This window comes from Dendrobates tinctorius, unplaced genomic scaffold (genome assembly GCF_039654945.1).
Source record: "Dendrobates tinctorius isolate UK_male_01 unplaced genomic scaffold, ASM3965494v1 ptg000022l, whole genome shotgun sequence".
NCBI lineage: Eukaryota > Metazoa > Chordata > Amphibia > Anura > Dendrobatidae > Dendrobates > Dendrobates tinctorius.
Window position 1 is genome coordinate 79468705 of NW_027361690.1, and position 23916 is coordinate 79492620.

Consider the following 23916-nt stretch of genomic DNA (forward strand, 5'->3'; position numbering starts at 1 on the left):
GTTTTTGAAGCTGCTGGTGCCTCCAACGTCCCCCGAACAACAAGATGCAGGGTCCTTTAGAGATTTGCAGCTGTGCGTAAGCCATCCTGTCGACCACCTCTATCCACTGCACACAAGCAGAAACGTCTCCAGTGGGCCAAACGATACATGAAGACTGACTTCCAAACTGTTTTGTTCACCAATGAGTGCCGTGCAACACTTGATGGTCCAGATGGATGGAGTGGAGGATGGCTGGTTGATGGACACCCCGTGAAAACACGGCTAAGGCGCCAACAAGGAGGAGGTGGAGTAATGTTTTGGGCTGGAATCATGGGGAGAGAGATTGTCGGCCCCTTTAGGATCCCTGAAGGGGTAAAGATGAACTCCATAATCTGTGTGGAGTTTCTAAAACAGCACTTCCTGCCATGGTTCAAGAGGAAGAACAGTGCTTTCCGCAGCAAGATCATTTTCATGCATGATAATGCACCGTCTCATGCTGCAAGTAACACATCTGCATCTCTGGCTGCTATGGGCATAAAAGAGGACAAACTTATGGTGTGGCCACCATCTTCCCCTGACCTCAACCCCATTGAGAACCTCTGGAGCATCATCAAAAGGAGTGTCTATGATGGTGGGAGGCAGTTCACATCTAAGCAACAGCTCTGGGAGGGTATTCTGTCCACATGCAAAACAATTGAAGCACAAACCATCCAAAAACTGACAAATTCAATGGACGAGAGAGTTCAGAAGCTTCTTTAGAACAAGGTGTCCTATGTGCAAATGTAACATCACCTAGAAAAAAGTTTTGACTTGAAAACTGTTTGATTTCATTTTGTAATAAGCTGATAATGCTTATAATTTCACAACTGACCATTTTTTTGTTCAAAATAAAAATAAAAAGGTTGAAAACTCTGCTGTGCATAATAATTTGGAAGTATTGGATTGGTGGAGTCCAACGATGTGGTCTGCAAGAAGGGCTGGCATGACGTGGTGGAGTCGCAGTTTATGGTGTCAGCAGGAAGTGCTTGCATGGCTTGGTGGAGTGGCGACTATGGACTTGGACTTGGCTGCTGAAAACTGGACTCAAGCATGCTGGACTTATTGGCAGAAAAGTTGGACTCAAGCATGCTGGACTTTTTGGCAGAAGCTGGACTCATCTTTGGAACTCTGTTTACTGGGCAGCTGCAACTGGTGGTGGACTCTGCTCCAAGGCTGCACTAGGGTGATGGATCCGGTTATGGTGATGGATCCGGTTGGAGAAGATGCACGCAGGTGGTGGGCTCTGTTGCTAGAAGCGTACGCAACAGAGCAAAGCTAAGTGGTGTTCCCCATGTATTGTCATTTTCCCTTATGTGTGTTTAGTGCAGCAGTGGGATTAGTTTCCACACCGACCAATTCCTTAGTGAGGGTTTAGGTGCAGGGCGAGTCAGAGTTTGAGGTACGCGTGCATCGCCCGGTGCGGAATCGGCATAGGGAACGTTAGGAGTGCAGGGACACTGGCTCAGGGGAGTACAGGAGGTCTCCACGTCCCTACTCCCTATCGCAGGGCCCACCATTGTTATTGTTACCCAGGTTTCCCCTTTATTATTTAAATTCGCCTTACTGGAGGCGGAGTTTCCAGACTACTGTATATATAACGTGTATTACCTAAATTCGCCAGTTGGAGGCGGTGTATCCAGCTGCACGCTTTATTATTTAAATTCACCCTACTGGAGGTGGTGTATCCAGGGTCACGCGTGTCATGGGTTCGCCTTGCGGTACTCGCTGCGTCCAGACACACGTGACCGTGACAATGAGCCTCTGAACGTCTGTCTGTTACTCCGGAAATATATTTGGAGATTTAAGTGTCATGGGAGTTTGTCTTCCAATTAGAAATCGTCCAGACCTGAATAAGTAAGATGCTTCTTTATTGAACATGCCGGCATGGAGAGAGAATGACGACCACACAAGATGTGAGGAGTCCTCTGTCTAACTCAATACATATTCTTAAGAGTTTAAATAGCAAAACCCAAAGGCGTTGAAAACACTACATTTGCAAAAAGAGTACATGGAATATGCTTAGCTTGTTAGAAATCCTTCTTATCTACGTTAGCAGAGAAGTCATGCAAGACAAGGAAAGCCAGCTAACGTTCACAAAAAGTAACACCCAAAAGTAACACCCATGTATTACATCAGCTGAAAAGAGTTTCAAAGTCTTAAGCAAAAATAAATGGCATATATGCAGTCATGTGCATAGATACATATATACATACATATATATATACATATACACACACTCATACATACATACACGCATGGGTATATATATATACACACATATATATACACATACACCCATGCACACATAAGAAAGAACTTTATTACAATTATTATAACATTCCCTCATCTTGTAATAAAATCATTTATCTGTACACATTGGGGACAGATTTCTTTTTGTCAGATTTCACATAAGATCTTCATATAATCTAGAGGGAGAGTAATATGTATATTTATCATTAAGTCCCAAAATTTTCATTCTTTCGTTGGATTCCAAGGTCTCCATTCCTTGATACATAGGTTTTTGTTATGGCAGAGTCAATCAGTCTTTGAACAAGTCCTCTAATGCATAGAATAGCGCAGCGTCCACAAACAATCAGCACTCCGGCCACGATGGTAAGATGTCAACGCAGAAATGAATAATCCGGACCATTTCCCAAACCATCCTTCAGTCCAGGAATATGTCATCATATCCAGAGTTCTCTGCTAATTCATTAGACAGGGCAGTCAGTCCATCAAGAGCTTTGGAGATACTTCCATCAGGATCTGTATCAGGGATAAAGGGTGCAACAAAAATCCTCCAAACATTTTATATACACCTCCCTTTTCTGCTACTAACTTGTCTAATGCCATCCTATTCTGCCAAGCCATGAGAGGAGATGGTCCTAATTGCTCAGCTATCCCTTTAACTGCATCTTGAGTATAATTAACAAATCTCTGCTGGTTATAGTATAAGCAGTTTATCCAATCTACATTCATTTTTATAATCACCCACCAAATTATGGATTCCCACCCGGCTGCTACCTGGTTCCTAGCCTTGTACTCGTTGGTCACTCCCCTGGGAACTCCAATGTCATCTCTGTAGATACTAGAATGGAAGGATCCTTGCGGAGTTTAACGCTTCTGTCTCTTCCCACTATGTACCTTTGGCCATATCCCTGTTGACAACAGGTGGAACGACATGATTGGCTGGACCACCGCACAATCCCCTCGGGAACCATGTGGTAGTCTGGCTCTTTTGCTTTTATCACCGCATAACCACCATACATCCGCTCTCAGGGTAGTCTGGTCTGACCATATGGCTGAGTACTTGGCCCTGTGGGAGACAATGATCCATTCTCTACAAGAATCGCCTTGGAGCTCTCCGAAGTTGTGCCCATGCCCTGGAAGACTAAAACAAGTATAGTTACCAGGATTAGCAATCACCTGTGGTGGGACATCCGGTTTCTCAAGTGGAGGATATAAAAATGATAACATTTTACATTTTCCTTCCCTTTCTGAGGAGACATAAGTTTTACTATACAACTTAATAATTTTTTTTTAAACCTTTTTGCAATGTATTTAAGCCATTCTAACCTTTCATTCTTCTCCTCATAGCCTCTCTCCCTAAAGCTAGTTTATCTTCATAAGTTAGGTTAGACAATCTAACTATGAACCCTATAGACTCTGTTATGGTTCTCTCTGGCATACCTTCCTTGGGTCTATGTATGCTATTATTCTGAACTTCTATGTAGAAATATCATATTGGCTCTAATCCTGACATATCACCTCCTATAACCTTTGATCCCTCATCTTAGGGTTTTTTAAAAATTCTCAGTAGCTGATTACAATTGTTCTTATTTGTGTAAGGGGATCTCCTTTTTCCTAATGTAGAATCAGGCTTTAAATCTATGTAGCCATAAGGCTTATACCTATAGTCTCGGGCTACAATTGTCCATGCTGCTTTACTCCAGTCACACACATCCATCACCTCTGCTATTAGAGCTCATAGCACAAACATACTTATCAGACTGCTAGTTTCACAGCTTGTTCCCTGTCTCTGTATCATTTATACAACAGACAGAAATCCACTAACATGGCGGCCTCCTGCCCAATTTCAAAAGTAGGATTGAAAGTCTTAAATCTGAAACCATTCTACCACCCTGGACTTTCCTCTCCTGCTGGGTCTATTACCCTCCACTCTCCCATCACTATGGTCACGAAGAATATACATGTGACTAACCCTGATGTACACATCCTAGATCTGACCGTCTTGTCCGGGTAGGGGGATGAATGGGAGACTTCACCAGTTTGAGACAAGCTTTCCCTTGTGGAAAACCTCCCTTTGTAGCTGGACTTTGACAAGCAAGTCAGATCCTACTCTGTCCCTACCTGTCTGACAAGTTTACAATATGAGAGATGGATCCAAGAATCTTGACCGCAGTAGGAGAAGTCCACAGGACTTGGTAAGGACCTTCCCATTTAGGATGGTGCTGGTGTCTCTTCTTTATCACCTTCACAAGGACCCAGTCTGCAGGTTTCATGATCTCAGGTTTTGTTAGTGGGTTTTCCTGGAACAAAACTACGAGTAGAAACTTCTTTGTGAGTTAATATCTTAGCCATATATTTTGCTAATGTACAATCAACTTCCTCATCTATCCTTTTAGAGGATTTTAGCTGAGGTAACAGAAAAGATCTCCCGTATATGATTTCAAAGCCTGTCAGCACTACAGATGTCCGTGTGACATACATATTTAGTACAACCAATAGGAGACAGTACAACCAATTTTTCCTGTTTCCTGCATGGTCTTTGTCAACCTATTTTTCAAGCTCCCACTGTGTCTCCCAACCAGTCCGGCTGACTGAGGATGACAGGCACAGCGGTTTCCCAACTCAATTGACAATGTTTTAGGTAATAATAACATTACTTAGTTTACTATATATTTTCTGGAACCCCAAATCTGGGCATGATTTCCTTTAGAAGGGCCTTCGGTACCATTAATGCATCAGGGTGGACAGCTTCGATCCACCTGCTGAAAGCATCCATAATAACAAGGCCGTACTTTTTCCCTCACACTTGTTCAATAAAATCCATACAAATGTGTTGGAATAAGTATTCAGGGTGAGGACATTGTCCTCTCTCTGGTCTCAGATTCCTTTAGGAATTATTTTTGCACAAGTAATGCAGATTAAACAAAAAATTTAATAGTTAGTAAAGCCATACATCATAAATACGTAAGATATGACCTCTACCATCCCCCTTGTTGAGACATAGCTTATGCCATGGCTCAATACTGTGACATATCTGAGGAGGTTACTGTGCAGTTTATACATATAGGTCATCTATAAAGAAATAACCCCTTTTGTTACCAATTTTTTTTTTTTTTTCTTTTTTTCTTTTAATGCCGATAGCATGTTATCCACATATAAGAGGATCTGGCTCCCTTCTGGTGACTCACATTGAGCTAGGTTAGCCGATTTTACCTGGTAAACAATAGTAGGTGATTCACAGTACCCTTGTGGGATTCTGGTGAATGTATACCTGCTCCCCTTATATGTGAATACAAACCAAACCTGGCTATCTGGATGTACCAGGATACTGAAGAAGACATTACTGACATCACTGTAAAGACCTTATGTTCCGGCCTCCAGTCATTCAGCAGAGTATGGGGGTCTGGCACTGTGGGGGCTCTTGGAATCACAGCCTCGTTTACAGATGGGGGCGCCCTCCCTACTGGAAACAAGGTTGTGTTACAAGGTGAGCTGGCACAGGGTATAATCACCCCTTTTATCGATCCCACATCTGCAGGTCATGAGGACCACAAAGATTCTGGGTATGTGGTCAATTCTTCCTCTAATTCTAGGAAAGGATCAGCATTTCTCACTCGTTCCCCCGCCTCGCTGCAGGTGGACACTGGGTTTAGAAATGGTGTTCCACTTTAGTACTTGTGAACATGCCTGCAGTCTGGTATTGTAAAATGAGCCATCGCCCAAATCCTCCCATTGTTACTTTCCTTACACTCTTCAACAAAATCACCAAGGAATTTCCATGATCTACCTTTACATCTGGAAAGGGAAACATGTGGCTCAGTATCTCTAAAAAGCAAAAACAACAATTTAATTTGTTCTGACAGTTTACACCTGACGACACAGTTCCCTTTATAATTCCAGTATATGGTGTGCAAAGAACAATCTAGAGCATGGAAATTCTCATATTTTACATCAGGACCCCTGAAATACCTGTAGTACGTGGAGCAGTGTAGTTCTTCAGGTGTGTGAAAATCTACATGTGTATACCTTTATCTATTGCTTCCTTGATGAAGGACTCCGTAATAAAGGATGGTCCTGCAGTTATTAGATCTAGACTGTAATAATATCTAGATTCCCCATACCTCTGGAGCACCATTGTCTCAGCCATGGATTTCACCTATAGTCCGGCAGCAGTAGGAATTATTCCCAGGCTCAGGGCTGCATCATATCCCTCCCACACAGCTGATAATATAATTTGTGTAATTGCACTTTTACCTGTGCCGAGGGACCGGTGTCTCCACAGGTGCTCCTTTTACCACTATGCAGGCAGCAGACAGTCCAATAGTCGGTATCTCTTCTGGATGGACTAAGGTTCTAGTGGCTCCTGAATCAACAAGAAAAGTGACCTCATGGCTTCCCACAAGGACGGTTGCTTCTGGAAATACAGTGTTTTTTATAAATGTATTTCTACTTTAGCCAAATTAAATATTTCCTCTCATTACACATTTCTTGTACCAAATTTTAAACTAAGTTTATCATCCAATACGACCCATCTGTCAAAGGACACATTCAAGGTCTCCTAGTGGCCCCTTCTTATCTCCAAACCACAAACACATTCCACAACAATCCTCATGTTAACAGCTTATCTCCCACCTCAGGACTGTGTGCTCTGGGTGGTGCCTACTCCTTGTTTGTCAAGACTAAAAAGACAATGTCAGGGGTATACAATTTTCACTCTCTATTTGTTATAATATATAAGAGTTAGGCCTATAAGTTACCAATAAGGACACATTGCACATCTGATCTGAAGACCGTTATCTCTGGGTACCTGATGAGAAAGGACCAAATCCAGTCTCATTCCAGGGATACCTTCTCGGTACAATATTAATAACTTTCCAGCCATCAGATGAAATGGTCAATAACAATCCTGCCTTACAATGAGGACAAGGTCTTAAAATATATATCTATGGGATAAAGTCCCATAATGATGTTACATAAAATTCTTAAACACAAAAAGACAAACAACAAGATGAGGACTATACACAATATAAACCCTGGAGCACAATGGATTTCTACCCACTTTTAAGAAGTTTGACAAATATCAGTGAAATTAATATGTCAACAAGAAGATAAAAAACCAACAACAATTCAATTACTGCTCCTAATATCCAGGATCTAAATAATCCTCACTGATTACACTATGTCCCAGATATTTACCTGCTTGTATCTCTATATCTTGTCATCTCCGTCCAATGAAGACCTGTAAGGACGAGTGTGACAACAAAGTGTAATAAACATGAACGGTCCCCAAGGAATGGGGTCACGATGATAAATGTGGTCACTGATCTGAACAAGATAAATATGCTCACAGGGACTTCTGACCAGTGTAACAGTACAAACACACAACATACAACAGCTTCTACAGTTAGAGAATGGACAGACACACGTACACAGAGACATAAGACAAGAGAGTAAAGTTCCCTCGTACTCCTAGACCTGAAGTGCTGAGATAAAGTCTAATGACACCGCCCCTTTATATACAAAGACGTTCCCGTTCTTAATATCAGGTATTCAGAGCACCACAGGCGCAGACTCTCCTCAGTGAAATGAGGAGGGTTCAGTCACCCTGTGTTATTAAAAGAAAAACATATAACAAAACAACATAGAATATTCTCTATGGGGATCAGGTGACATGTACCTAGGTGATTTATACCACTATAATAACCTATGATTTGTCTCCAGTCCACAGATGACTGTTGACCACGCCTACTGGACTCCCTTATACAGTCAGGATTTTATTTCAATCCTCATACATTCACTCAAGATAACATTCAAGGAGTCTCATGTGTAACATAAAACATATATTTATGGCGTTTTAGTTCTATGTAGTTTTAAAAGACAGACAAAACAGCACACTTAACAGAAAACAACATTGAACAAAGTACAGAAGACAAAACAGAAAACCGGCAAAAATTCATCTTATACCGGATTCCTTAACCCTTTAGTAGCCCTTTTTAAAAACAGCACCCACTGACATATTGAAAACTTCTGTCAGATAGTTTATTAACCCTTCAGGTGATTTACAGGAATTAATGCAAAGTGGTATAGCAGGATACAGCAAGTTGTCAGTTATAGTAGACAGCCGACAGCTGCTGGATCGTCACCTGTGTGGGGATGATATTCTCTTATATCTCAGGTCAGAAAAAAGATATATTGGCTGTCATTAAGGGGTTAATCTAACGAGAATCTCCCTCGATTCTCCCATCTAGATCAATTTAACGTGCACACGGAGTTTTTTATTCCACAGTAGCCTTCTCACACTGGCTTTGTACCCATTCAAAAAATAAAAAAAATAAAATAAATAGAGATTATTGTTATTTAGCGGAATATCTTAAAAGATCAAACAAACCCCAAATCTATGGAGCTCCAATTGCGTGTAAACTTCCAATTTACAGGAGCCTCTCACAAACCCCAATTGGAAAAGTCTACCAGTTCTCTATTCAATTCCTAAAATAACATTCATAATATAATGAAAATTATTAAATGTTCTTACCTGTATTCAGATACAGACGATTCCCAGAGATCCTTAGACTATACGAAATCCGTCACTTTCCCTCAAACCGGTATAACTGATTAATGCCCCTGGTGACGCCTAATGTCAAGGTGGAGGACTTACTTAAGGAGTCCCAGACTCCCCCGTGCACGGTTTACAGTACTCACAGGTGAGGGAAAGGTGTTGGATTCCCGGCCAACGCACCAAAATGTCATGGGAGTTTGTCTTCCAATTAGAAATCGTCCAGACGTGAATAAGTAAGATGCTTCTTTATTGGACATGCCGGCATGGAGAGAGAATGACGACCACACAAGATGTGAGGAGTCCTCTGTCTAACTCAATACATATTCTTAAGAGTTTAAATAGCAAAACCCAAAGGCGTTGAAAACACTACATTTGCAAAAAGAGTACATGGAATATGCTTAGCTTGTTAGAAATCCTTCTTATCTACGTTAGCAGAGAAGTCATGCAAGACAAGGAAAGCCAGCTAACGTTCACAAAAAGTAACACCCAAAAGTAACACCCATGTATTACATCAGCTGAAAAGAGTTTCAAAGTCTTAAGCAAAAATAAATGGCATATATGCAGTCATGTGCATAGATACATATATACATACATATATATATACATATACACACACTCATACATACATACACGCATGGGTATATATATATACACACATATATATACACATACACCCATGCATACATAAGAAAGAACTTTATTACAATTATTATAACATTAAGATTACCCCAACACTGTATACAGCTGTATGCTTGTGTTACATTACCCATTTACAGCTTTTCATATTCTTGTGTAATCCACACTGGGCCTGAGAGCGTTTGTGTCTGCATCCTGAAATATGTATGGAAATTCAGAAAGTTTACACTATACTATATATACCTTGTATCTGGTGATACTGTACCCTTTTTCAACTTTTTATTTTATTGTGTAATCCATACTGAGCCTGTGAGCGTCTGTGTATGACTGTATAGAGCTGTACGCTTCTGATACAGTACCATATATCTGCTGGTATTTTGGGTCCATTTTCCAAAACATGAGGAAGTATGGTGGAAGAGGACGCGGATGTGGGCGTGGGGGACCACCTGGTACTGATGGTGGTGGTGGTGCATCTGCTGGTAGTGCCAAAAACACAATAGCAGCTAAGGCCTCTTTCACACTTCAGTTTTTTGCATCAGTTCAAATCCGCCAAAAAGTCAGACAAGCGGATCCATTCTTAACTGATGTGAACGGATGGCACAGGATCCGTTTTCAGACGGATCCTGAAAATGAGGAAATTTAAAGGAAACGCTGGCCGGGAAGGAGAGAGAGAGAGAGAGAGAGAATTTTTTTTTTTTTTTTGTCCGGCACCCAGAAAGAATTTCGGGTTAAATGAGTGTCTGGAGGATCCGCCAGAGAAAAAAACGTTACAAGCTCCGTTTTGAAATCTTTGAGGATGGTGACGGACAGCAACTTTTGGCGGATCCTCAAAAAAACGAATGCAACGGACAGCAATCCGTCACAATCCGCCATTAATGCAAGTCAATGGGGAAAAAAACGGATCCTCAAAAAAAAATTGAGGATCCGTTTTTTTCAAAACCTGGCGGATTGTGACTGATTGTAAAAAACTGAAGTGTGAAAGAGGCCTAAGGCAGGAGGTGTTGAGCCTGCATCATGGTGTAGCTCCGGAAAGCCTGTAAGGCTCCCTTTTCTGGGAGTAGGTAGACTGCTTTTAAAACCGGAGCATCAGAAACTGTTTTAGGCTTACATTGCTGAAGCAGCCTCCAGCTCTATCGCCTCCTCTTCTGAAGTTTCAAAAAATGCAAGCACTGAGTCGTCAGTGCAGGCTTCTCGTCAGGAGCAACCCCTTTCCTTGTGTCCTTCACCCACACCAAAAGTGAAGGATGCGGCAGCACACACTTCACATTACTCCATGGAGCTCTTTTCACATACCATGCCTGGGTTAATTAAAAATGGGGCCCATCATATACTGGAGCATTCCAAATGGGGGACATCAGATACTGGTGCAGCATTTACGGGGCCCATTATACACTGGATCATTAGAAATGGAGCCCATTATTTATGGAGCATTATAAGGGCCCATCATACACTGGAGCATCGTCCATGAGGACCAACATATACTGGAGCATTCCAAATGGGTGACATCAGACACTGGAGCAGCATTTACGGGGCCCATTATACACTGGATCATTAGAAATGGGGCCCATTATATATGGAGCATTATTAGGGCCCATAAGACACTGGAGCATCATCCATGAGGCCTATCATATACTGGAGCATTCCAAATGGGGGACATCAGACACTGGAGCAGCATTTACAGGGCCCATTATACACTGGAGCATTAGAAATGGAGCCCATTATATATGGAGCATTATTAGGGCCCATCATACACTGGAGCATCGTCCATAGGAACCATCATATACTGTAGCATTGTGTGGAGCTCATCATATACTCTATGGAACATTGAGACCATGACCAATTATTCTGTATGGAGAAATATATGGGGCTCATTATTCTGTATGGCGCACAATGTGGTGGCCATAATACTGTATGGAGAAATATACTGTCCTTTTTTGAGCTATTGTACAATTTACAATAGATCAGTCATGTCATGTAAGCAGTGAAGTATTTGTCATTGTACTATACCTATATTTCTGTGCCGTATCGGAGCATCATGAGTCGTGGTGTTAAAGGGGTGCACTGACACTCTTTCGCCTAGGGCATGCAAAAACCTGGAGCCAGCCCTACCCCCCCACAACTTTAGCCAAATAACCCCCAGTTTTCAATGCGTAACTATTATTATGAAGTAAATTAAGGTTGACAAGCTTCAGTAATAAGAATTGATGTTTTTGGCATTGAAATGGGCACTGTAGGTGTGTTTACTGTCCTCCACTCCCTGCCGACTTTGCTTCCCCATTGACTTGCATTGGGTTTCGTGTTTTAGTCGGCCTCCGACTTTTCCCTATAGTCGTCCGATTTCGTTCGACCCGACTTTTGCGAAAGTCGGGTTTCATGAAATCCGACTCGACCCTAAAAAAGGCAAAGTCGCTCATCTCTAGTCCCTATTACTGCACCTGATACCCCGATGCTGAGCAGCTGCTGCCGTATGTGTCCCTATTACTGCACCTGATACCCCAATGCTGAGCCACTGCTGCTGTATGTGTTCCTATTACTGCACCTGATATCCCAATGCTGAGCTGCTGCTGCCATATGTGCCCCTATTACTGCACCTGATACCCCAATACTGAGCTGCTGATGCCGTATGTGTTCCTATTACTGCACCTGATATCCCAATGCTGAGCAGCTGCTGCCGTATGAATCCCTATTGCTGCACCTGATATCCCAATGCTGAGCCACTGCCGTATGTGTCCCTATTACTGCACTTGATACCCCAACGCTGAGCCACTGCCGTATGTGTCCCTATTACTGCACTTGATACCCCAATGCTGAGCCACTGCTGTATGTGTCCCTATTACTGCACCTGATGCCCAATACTAAGCCGCTGCTGCCATATGTGTCCCTATTACTGCACTTGATACCCCAATGCTGAGCCGCTGCTGCCGTATGTGTCCCTATTACTGCACTTGATACCCCAATGCTAAGCCGCTGCTGCCGCATGTGTCCCTGTTACTGCACTTGATACCCCAATGCTGAGCCACTGCTGTATGTGTCCCTTCTACTGCACTTGATACCCCAATACTGAGCTGCTGCTGCTGCCATATGTGTCCTTATTACTACACCTGATACCCCAATGCTGAGCTGCTGCTGCCGCATGTGTCCCTATTACTGCACCTGATACCCCCTATACACACACAGCTCCGCTCCGCACCCCCTATACACACACGGCTCCGCTCCCTACACCTTGCACACATGCGGCTATGCTCCGTGCACCTTGTACACACGTTCTCTATTCCGTGCACCTTGTACACACGCAGCTCTGCTCCGTACTCCCTGTACACACGCGGCTCTGCTCCGTACACCTTGTACACACGCTGCTCTGCTCTGCACACCCCGTACACACGCAGCTCTGCTCCCTACACGCTGTACACACACGGCTCCATTCCGTACACCTTGCACACATCTGGCTCTGCTCCGTACACCTCGTACACACACGGCTCTGCTCCGTACACCTTGTACATAAACGGCTCTGCTCACGCCATACACACGCGGCTCTGCTTCCCCGTACATCTCATACATGCATATCTCTGCTCCGTACATCTTCTACACACAGGGCTCCGCTCTGTACACCTCATACACACACAGCTTTGCTACATCCACCCTGAAAACCCCTCCTGACCCCACACAGAAACTTCACCTCATCCAGCACCATGACAATCAGCACAACCGAGTCCTGCAGCCACTGAAGCCCCTGATCATGTGACCCCTGACTCCGCCCCTCCTGTGACCTCATCACAGGTCCTGTGCGCACAGAATAGCCCAGGACGACATTGCTGGCTGTGAGGTGAGGGGTCCACTGCTGGCATCGGGGCCCCCCACCGCCTTCTCAGGGGCCCATAGCGGCTGGGCAGCAGAGTAGGGAGATCGATTCTCCCTGCTCTGCCGCAGAATGTAACTGTATGGGTGCACTGTGCACGCCAATACAGTTACAGAAGTGTAGCTCCAGTGGGCCCCCTCAGAGCACGGGGCCCGGTGCGACCGCCCCCTCTGCCCCCCCAGTAGCTACGCTACTGAGTGGATCTATCAGTTCAACAGATCACACACCACACCATATCATCCTCAGGGAAACGGGGCCTGTGAGCGATTTAACCACACTCTGATTCAGATGTTGAGGACTCTGTAAGACGACAGAAAGGCTAGGTGGCCAGAATATGTCTCTGATTTTGTGTGGATCTACAACAATCGAGTCCATGAAACCACAGGTTACACACCCTACCCCTTGTTGTTCTGCCAAACAGGAAAGGAAATCACAGAGCTGGAGCTGGATCCAGGAGAGGACTACCCACAGATGGGGAGTGTCTACCTGGGTCTGAGAACACCGTCACCGTCTACAGACCTTACATCGTATGTTTCAGACACAGCTCTGGGAGCTGGAGCACCCTGAGAAGCTTCCTCTACGGGGGAAAGATCTTCAGGTTGATGACTGGGTGTTGGTGTGGGAGAAACGTCCCTGTGACAAGCTGCAAAATCAGTGGGAGAGTAGGCCATACAGAATGAAGCGTCGGGTCAGTATGGAAGGACCTGTTTATGAGGTTTATCCAGAAGTGGAAGAGAATGCGCCCACCAGAGTGGTTCGTAGGAGTATGCTCCAGCCATGAGTTTCCAAAGATCCCGCACAGAGAGCAGAAACCCCTGTAGTTCCTGAAGTTCTAGTTATGAAGGTGCAAACATCCTTGGGAGGTAAAGGGGTTAATGCAGACAGTGTTCTGGCTATAGTTCATAAGAGTAACAGTGTGGCTGTTATAGTTCATAACAGAATTTTGTGGCAGTTACAGTTCGTAAAGGGATAATGTGTGGCAGTTGTGCAGTCAATATTTTAAAGGAGAGGACAGTGAGGAGGCAACATTTCAGAAGACAGACAGAGTTGGGGCATAATTTCTGCTGAGAGCACAGTGAGGGGCAATTATTTATTTGGGGCACAGCATGGGCAGACATTTTTATTTTTATAATAATAGTCTCATTTTTAAGGACACGGTATAGGGATGTCCAGTAGAAAGTTGGAGAAGAACTGTGGACATGTAAAGTCTTTATAGCATCTGGACTAGATGGAGAACAAAGGGATTAGAATTATTCAAATCAGAGAAGATGTCACCTGAAAGGTACCTGGATGTGAATTTTTATTTGTGATACTAACTAATCTATACTTTTGCTCCTGTATGATCCTCAGTTCAATGATGGCTGGTAACAACAATTGTCACCATCTGATTACCTTTGTTAAGTTCTTATCAGTGATTGTAGGTTCATGCGATACAAATGTATAATGTAGGTACTGACCTACAATGGCAATTGATCAATGCAATGTTTCTTGCAGTATTCATAAACTGGTAGTAATTCTGGTGCTGTATTCATGTACTGATGGTGACAGAGGTGATATATTCATGCTCTGTTAGTTCTGGTAATATATTCCTGTACTAATGAGGCTTCTCATCCTGCATACCTGTAGTGATGGTGGTTCTGATAATGTATTCCTGCACTGATGGTTACGATACCGTATTATTGTACTGATATTGATTTGGGTCATGCATATTGATGTTGATTTAAGTGTTATATTCCTGTACTAATAGTGGTTCTGGTGATATATTTATGTACTTGTAAGGATGTGAGTAAAACAAGCTGTGTCAACAGGGAGTTGAATTTTCTAGCAATGTCTAAGAATGTCTAAGAATGTTTTATTGTTATAGGTCTTGTTTCTAAATCTGCATTTTCTCCTTATGGCTGGTTTGTGTCTGTTTCCTGAAAGTTTTACCTCATGGCCATCCCCGGGGGTTAGGGAGGGCTGTCCATAATGGAACCAGTGGAAGGCATGGGGATACATTTAGCAGTAGTCAGGGTAAGTTATAGTTAAAAGCTTTGGATTTGCCCACATATTGGAAGGGGTTAGATCACGTAAAAAGGGGAAGCACTTCCTAGTTGAGAGGAAAGAGTAGGCAAGTCTCAGACAGTGTGATGTATGACAGGTTCAAGATCAGTAGATGCATAGGCGGTGAAGTGTCCTGTCAGTCTAAAGTCTCCCAAACAGCATGAAGATTTGCGCATATCCCAGGGCAGTCCAGGGCCTAGGAGCCTAAAGAGACATAGGATTCTATGGTCTTTCTCCCTTAAGTGGAAGAGGAAGGTCAGGTCACAGAAAGAGGGAAAGATGGTGGGATTAAGGTACGCTATAAAGCCAGATAGGAAGCCCATGGCATCAACATAGTCTGTCGAGGCGGGGGCAGTTTGGGCAAAATGGAGGTAAGAACTGATAGAATACTGGCCAAAGGGAACACCAACTCTGTCTTAAAATGTGTGACGCACCCGTATTTATCCGAATTACACAGTAAAGCTGAACCTGTTAAACCAGACCAAATGTCTTGTGTTATGTGTGCAGCTGTTTCCAGTCCCAAGGATGGGGAGGTAACAAGGACTCCAGAATGACAAGTACAGAACGAATCCCACAGCACACCATACATACACCAGATTCCAGTTTAGAAGACGGCTTTCAAGGTGAAGAGAAGTCAGAACCGGCCAACAGCATCGGCCCTGACCCCCCCCCCCATACTGATGATGTATTGATGTTATTCATGTACTGATGGTTCTACAGTAGTGATTTTTTTTCTTGTACTGATGAAGGTCCTGATGCTATATTCCTGTACTTTTGGTTGTTGTTGTTGTTATGAGGTATTCATGTACAGTTGTTGGTTCTGAAGATGTATTCATGTACAGATGGTTGTCCTGGTATTATATTCCTCAACGGATGGTGATTTTGGTGATATAGTCATGTACTGAAGATAGTTCTGGTGATGTACTCATGTAATGATGGTGGTGTTGAGGCTGTCTTCCTGTATTGATGCTATTTCTGTTTATGTATATTGATGTAGATTCAAGTTGTATTCCTGTACTGATGGTGGTTCCGATGATATGTTCATGTACTAATGATTCTGGTACTGCATTTATGTACTGATGGTGGTTCTTATTGTTGTATTCCTGTAGCAATCTTGGTCTTGGTGTGGTATTTTTGTCCTGATGAAGGTGCTGATGCTAGATTCCAGTATTTATTGTAGCTCTGATGAGGAATTAAATGTAATGATGTTAGTTCTGGTGCTGTATTCATATACTGATGGTGGTTCTGTTGCTGTATTCCTGCACAAATGTCCTGGTGCTGTATTCTAGTACTGGTGAATGTCCTGGTGTTGTATTCCTGGACTGATGGTGGTTCTGGTGATATAGTCATGTACTGATGATGTTCATGGTGATGTAGTCATGTACTGAAAAAGGTTCTGGTGCTGTATAAATGTACCGATGTTTATTCTGGTGTATCCATGTATTGATAATTATACGTGAGTACAGCATGGGCAGATATTTTTATTCATGGGACACAGTATTAACACTCCTATTTTTAAGGACACAGTGTTGTGATGTGCTGCAAAAAGCTGAATGAGAGCTGTTGATGAAAAAACATCTTTATAGTATCTGGTCTAGATGGAGAAGAATGGAATGGAAATGACTGCAATCAGAGAAGGCATGAATGTAAGGTAGCAATGTAAATCTTTATTTTAATACTGACTACGTCTCATCAGTACTGTAGCTCCTGTATGGTCTGCAGTCTGATGTTGACTGGTAAAAAGAACTCCCAGCATCTCCTTACTTAAGTTATAGTTTCATGCAATACAAATGTATATGGCAGGTGCTGACCTGACATGGCAGTTGATTGCTGTACGAGTTATGTACTGATAATGATTCTGATGCTGAATTCCTGTACTGGTGCTAGTTATTTTCATTTATTCATGTGCTAATGGTGGTTCTGATGTTGCATTTCTGTACTGATGGTTTTACTGATGCTGTTTTCTTGCACTAATTTTGGTTTTGGTGATGTATTCAGGTACAGATGTTGATTCTCGTGCTGTATTCCAGAACTGATGGTGATTCTGGTAACATATTAAAATACTGATGTTCATTCTGGTGCTGCATTCCTGAATTTATGGTGATTATATCTAGTGATATATTGATGTACTGATGTTGATTCTGGTGAATAGTTTATGTATTGATATTGGTTTTGATGCTATATAAATGTACTAATGGTGGTTCTTGTTCTGTATTTGTGTCCTGATTATGAATTTGGTGCTGCATTCTTGTAATGATAGTGGTTTTTGTGCTGCATTCTTGTACAGATGCTGGTTCTGGTGATGTACTCATGTACTGATGATTCTAGTGCTTTAACCATGTACTAATGGTGGTTCTGGTGATGTATTCCTGTGCTAATGATGGTTCTGGTGCTATATAAACAGATCTTTATTCTGAATATGTATTTATGTACTACTGGTGGTCCTGGTAGGTCCTAGTACTGCATTTAGGGGTTTCAGCTCTGATAGCCTCTTTGATATGCACAAGCACAGGGTTTTTATATCAAAACAGCATAAAGTTTATTTTCCTTCATATACTTTACAACTCTAAAATGAAAACAATTGTTTCTTAAGCACAAGTGAATATCAAATCAGTCCTTTCTTCAACACAAATGAATAACAAAACAGTTCTTTCTCTGGGTAAAGCAAAGTAAATCAAAATGTCTCACTATCTTGGTATTACAGGCACTTCTCAGTCTCTAGCATAGACAAATTCACCATGAATGGTCTTTCTCCAGCACCAACACAACACTCTCTGTGCTGAGCCATCTTAGCTGCCTGTAATTAAGCCTGAAAAAACCTGACTGGAGTATCGAAGTAACCATTTCCACCCAGCTCCTTTGGTTGCTCTTAAATCTCAGACCCAAAATCCAGTCAAAATAAAAATCATCTCAGTAACCTATTGCTACTGGCACATCTCTCCCAGGATGTACATCACTGAGGCCAGCTATCTCAGTGACACATACCTGACATCTAGGAGCTAATCTCTTGTTTTTTTACATTGTGTATTGATGATAGTTCTGGCATTGTATTTGTGTACTGATGTTGGTTCTGGTTCTGCATTCCTGTGCTGATCATACCTCTGGTGATGTATTCATGTACTGATGGTGGTTCTAGCGCTGTATTGTTATACTTCTACTGCTTCTGATTGTGTACTTATATAGCAATCATATCAGATTGCGTTCTACATACCGTAGCTATATTAATATAGTAGTATGCCATCTTACAGGAGGATGCCATCTTAAAGAGGACAAACTGAAATGTTTTGCCTTTATTTGTATTTTTATTTCACCTCTCCATTGAGGATATATAAGAAATTAAAGTATTTTGCCTTTAACAGAACTTAATATTTGGTACTGAAACCTTTGTTTGCAATTACAGAGACCAGACGTTTCTTATAATTCTTGACCAAGTTTGCACACACTACAGCAGGGATTTTGACCCACTTCTTCATACAGATCTTCTCCAGATCTTTCATTTTTCATGCTGTCACTTGGTAACATTTAAGCTTCAACTCCCGCCAAACATTTTCTCTTGGGTACAGGTCACGAGATTGGCTAGGCCACTTCAGATCCTTGAAATGCTTGTTTCAGACCTACTGTTGGTTGCCTTGGCTGTGTGTTTCAGGTCATTGTCATGCTCTAAGACCCAACCACGACTCATCTTCAAAGGAAGGAGATTGCTGGCCAAATTCTTGCGATACATGACCCCATCCATCCTCCTTTCAATACGGAGCAGTCATCCTGTCCCCTTTGCAGAAAAGCACCCCCAAACTATGTTTCCCCCACCATGCTTCATGATTGAGATGGTGTTCCTGAGGTTGTACTCATACTTCTTCCTTCAAACACAGAAAGTTGAGTTGATATCTAAAAGTTCTATTTTAGTCTTATCTGACCACATGACCTTCTCCCATCTATCCTTTGGATCAGCTAGGTCGTTATTGGTGAACTTTAAACGGGCCAGGACATGTGCTAGAGTGAGCAGGGGGACCTTGTGTGCCCTGCAGGATTTTAATTCATGATGGCATAGTGTGTTACTAACGATAATGTTTGTGCAATTTAATTATGTAAAAATCATACAATGTGATTTTCTGTCTTTTATTAAGCAGACGGCTGAAAACACAGATAAATAAACCAAAATACTCTTTCCATCTTTTACCAATTAATTTAAAAAAAAGGTCCAACATAGTCCATTGAATTCAACATAGTTCTCCGAATCCAACGTATAAAGCTTATGGAGCCTTATTCTGACACTCCAAAAGCTTTGCAAACAGCCACTTCCGAGTCACAATGCGCTGTGCGAGACCCATCGACTCTGAAGAGAGGTGACACTCACTGACTTACTGACGTAACCGCTCTTCAGAGTCACCTGGCCGTGGAAGTAGCTTTTTGCAAAGCCAATGAAGCGTCAGAACGAGACTCCATAAGCTTTGTACATCGGATTCGGTGCACTACGTCGGATTCGGTGGACTACGTTGGTACTGAATGGGAACTTTTACATACTAAGGGTGGATACACACCAGATACATGTCAGATGTTTTCTATGAAATATAAACAACAATATTACATGTTTTTTTTTTATCTTTTTTTATCAAGATGGAATAAAATTTGGATGTTTTTACACAAAAATTCAGATGTGTAGTTTCTCTACTTTTTCCACTAATACAGTAGATGGTCTGCAACCCCACATCCTGTGTCCAGTTTCTTTCATTATCAATTAGACCCATAGAGAAGCCCAATAATTTTTTAAAAATCAATGCCGGTATTTCTGAATAATAAACCACCATAGCAATCCCACTTCCACTCCATGTAGATGATCAAAAAATAGGAGAAAAATCAGAGTATAGGATTACATAAAGTGTAAAAGTACAATTTTATTGGCTTGCATAGAGTAAAATTACATAATGGCACAAAAACAGGACAGACACAGGAAAAGGGGAAACCCGTGCATCATATTAGATAGCAATATAACCAGCGATTATAAAAGCCACACAAAGTGACTAACTATACATGGTATAATAGAATATCACCCCACCGTCGCCTAAATGATCACCGTTCTATACCTTCCTCTCTTGTGTCCTACACAGAAGCCTGGATTTTATAATTGATTTACTTCCATATAAATTATTATATTGTTAATTGTTGATTATTGATTGCTGTATTCTGGGATATATGCGTATGTCGCTTCTGTTATGTAATATTCTCAATTCATTCTATTACCATAATGACAGCAGCTTCCATATTAGAGTTTGTATTTATGTGGTGTCCCCGTGCGGTGGTGCGCATGCGCGATGTTGCCTCTATTGTTCTCGCTTGGGGCCGGACATCTCTGCGCCTCCGGCGCCCACGTGAGGCATTCTCCTCCCCACGCATGCGCTGTGATGCCTGATGCCCGGCGTCACTCATGCTGAGGACCTAGCTGGGAAACTGCGCATGTGCCGCTAATACTGTGCTCATTGGCTGTACCATACCCGGTGACCTATCACATGACCGGTTACTTTGGCTTTTAAAGGTCCTTGTTGCACTCCTGCTCCACATCCCCTTGAGAAAGCGGCCTAAGTGTAAGCGAAATGCAGATCAGGGTCCTACCATCTGCTTTGGGTCCGTGCACATTCCCTTGGGTAAGCTCCTCAGTCCATGTATGGTGATATACCCACTTTGGGTCTTTACATTTAGGCGATGGTGGGGTGATACTCTCTATTATACCATGTAAAGTTAGGGTAAGTGCACACGGAGTTTTTTGGTGGTGCAGATTTTGTAGTAAAATCCGCAGGACTAAAGTCCTGCGGTTTAGCTGCGGATTTGCCTGCGGTTTTGCCCTGCGGTTTCACACCTCATAATGGATGAGGTGTGAAACCGCAGCGTTTCTGCGCAAAAGAATTGAAATGCTGCGGATTGTAAACCGCAGCAAATCCGCGCGGAAAAATCCGCAACATGTGCACAGCGTTTTCCAGTTTACCATTGAAAACAATGGTACTGTACAACACACCTAAATCTGCTGCGGACCCACAGGGCCAAAACCGCTGCGGATCCGCAGCAGAATCCACACTGTGTGCACATACCCTTAGTCACTTTGTGTAGCTTTTATAATCGCTGGTTATATTGCCATCTAATATTATGCACGGGTTTCCCCTTTTTCCTGTGTCTGTCCTGTTTTTGTGCCTTTATGTAATTTTACTCTATGTAAGCTAATAAAATTGTACTTTTACACTTTATTTAATCCTATACTCCGAGTGTTCTCCTATTTTTTGTTCTTTCAATATCAGCAGGCAACAGGATTATAAAAGTGGCAAAACTCCGATTTTTTTTCAAAATTCCTACATTACTACTGATGAGATCTAATTTAGATGGGAGGAGTAGTGAAGAGCTCTGTCTCTAGCATTACATTCCTCCTTCCCTGCCCTGTCCCTGTCAACATAACGTTTTTTCCGTAGCAACTGCTATCTCCTATCTCAATAATATAAAAATCTGTCTTGCTCAAATACGGACTTTACCTGTGAAATGAGAATTTTGAGTATTAAGGATTAGTCCAGGAGGAGAAAAACGCACATTTCTCTAATAGGAGAGACTACAACGTTTCTTATTTTCATGTGTCCTATCCATACATGAGATAAAAATTAAAATGACAGTTACTTCTTGAGTGTAATCCCTCGCTTGAGCGCAATAATCACTACACTTCTTGTCCATATTTAGTGACAGAATCTTAGTGTGTTAGGTACTGCTCTAAAATTGAGTTGGCTATGTTGTAGGGTCAGTTTTTATGCTTTTCTATTAAACTTCAGACATGGCATGATCCTTAATATTTTTATCCCTGAAATCAATGGGTGACAAATTGGGAAACTAAAGCAAAATCATACATACCAAGCAAAGTGCGGCAGGATCCTCTGATGGACCCAGCCCAGACATAATGATGGACCATTATGGTACAGAAGACGTCAACCCATTGGGAGATGACTTTGGACTAAATCACTTGGCAGGATTTATCTCTTCTGGGTTGATTCACAAGTAACATAGTAGCCCTTGCAGATTATATGTTTCTAGTGTGCAATGACAACAACAAAGTTACTATGCGACTAGGTAGACATATGTTTTTTGTAACAAAGGAGAATATGTTAGAATATTTTTTTTTTGTTAGTTTTTTTCTGCTGTGTGCAAGGAATGCCGGTCCATCAGTGGTTGATTAATAACAGAAAAAAATAAATATGAAATGAAAATGCTAATACCACAGAGACCGTAAAATATAGAAGGCTTCAAGACAAATAATGAGTTAATGTGCACATCTTAAGTAAAGCAACCTCCTTCCAATCCTAACAATAATTGGTATTTTCTCTAATGTGTTGTCAGAGTAATGAGACGCAAAACGATTTTTGAACCCTGTGTGACTTTTAGCTACAATAAACACAATTTGTCAGTGATGTCTGTGGGATTTAAAGAGTTTGATGCAGATAAAAATAGCTGCAGAAATATAACACGGAAAAGGCTTTTGGCAAAGGGCTGTCCAGTTTAATTCATACTTTAAGTATTTGCTAGTTAGGGTCAAAAGCGGAGTGCTTAAGATATTTTGCCCTCTGAATGAACCTGGTTCAGGCAGACAGACTTTTGCTGAAACTTGCAGCTTACAAGATCAAGCCCAACATCAAAGACTCTCTACGTTCCAATCACTGAATTGGTTTAGCTCACACAGAAGGACAGATGTATCATCATAGATAATTAGTGCCTGGATTAATTTACCTACTCCACAATCTTGACTGGTGGCAAAGACATAAAGGAGTTTAGGAGAAAGGCTCGTAGACAAGAAAAGGAGTTGTTAAATTGCAGAGTGCAACGCAAGTGAAAACAAGAGTTTCTCTTTGCGTAAGAAGAACTACAGATTATGCACTTTTTTATACATACAGAACTATATATCAGACACGTGATATAATGTATAATTTATGTAGTGATGTCTTTACTGATACAGTGTACCATATTTTCAGACTGATTTTCTAATTATTTTTCAAACGCCTTTATTTATTGGATATTCTTTGTTTTGTACAACTCAAGCCCAAAATAACACCGACATTCTCACAGCTCTTTATTTCTGTGTCCTCTGGGTGCAGACAGGCATAGTCAGATAGTCAGAATGTAATAGTATTTTGTAGGTATACACAACATCCTAACGCTGGCCAGGTCAGCACCTAGTTCAATAATACCCAAATGTGAAGAGGACCCAGAAACAGCTGCTAAGGCTGTGGTCTTGCATCGGAATTATTTCTTGCTCTGATCCAGGGTTTTGATTTATTTTAAATTTAGGAAATCTAAATTCTGAAGTAATTGATGAGACTAGTCTGAAGTCTAAAGTTATTTAGGAGGGCAGGAGTTTAATTCTTTGGGGGTCTGGTGTGGGATCTGTATTTATTGTGGTTTGGGCTGTGGTCTGTATATATTTTGGAGTCTAATCTAGTTTGTTGCCTTTGCTGCCCCTATTCTACATGTTGTGTCTAAAGATATATTGTTGCTATAGTTAATAATATATTTTTGAAAGTAAAGTAAAGGCCCCACACTG

General features: G+C 41.9%; 1 long non-coding RNA gene across 1 annotated transcript; it reads right to left on the minus strand.

Moving 5' to 3' along the window:
- Positions 1-1869: 1869 nt before the first annotated feature.
- Positions 1870-9441, minus strand: LOC141084225 (uncharacterized). The gene is made up of 3 exons (XR_012230957.1): positions 8798-9441; positions 7462-7504; positions 1870-6628 (listed from the first exon to the last, which is right to left on the minus strand). It is a non-coding gene; the product is annotated as an uncharacterized lncRNA (long non-coding RNA).
- Positions 9442-23916: the final 14475 nt, after the last annotated feature.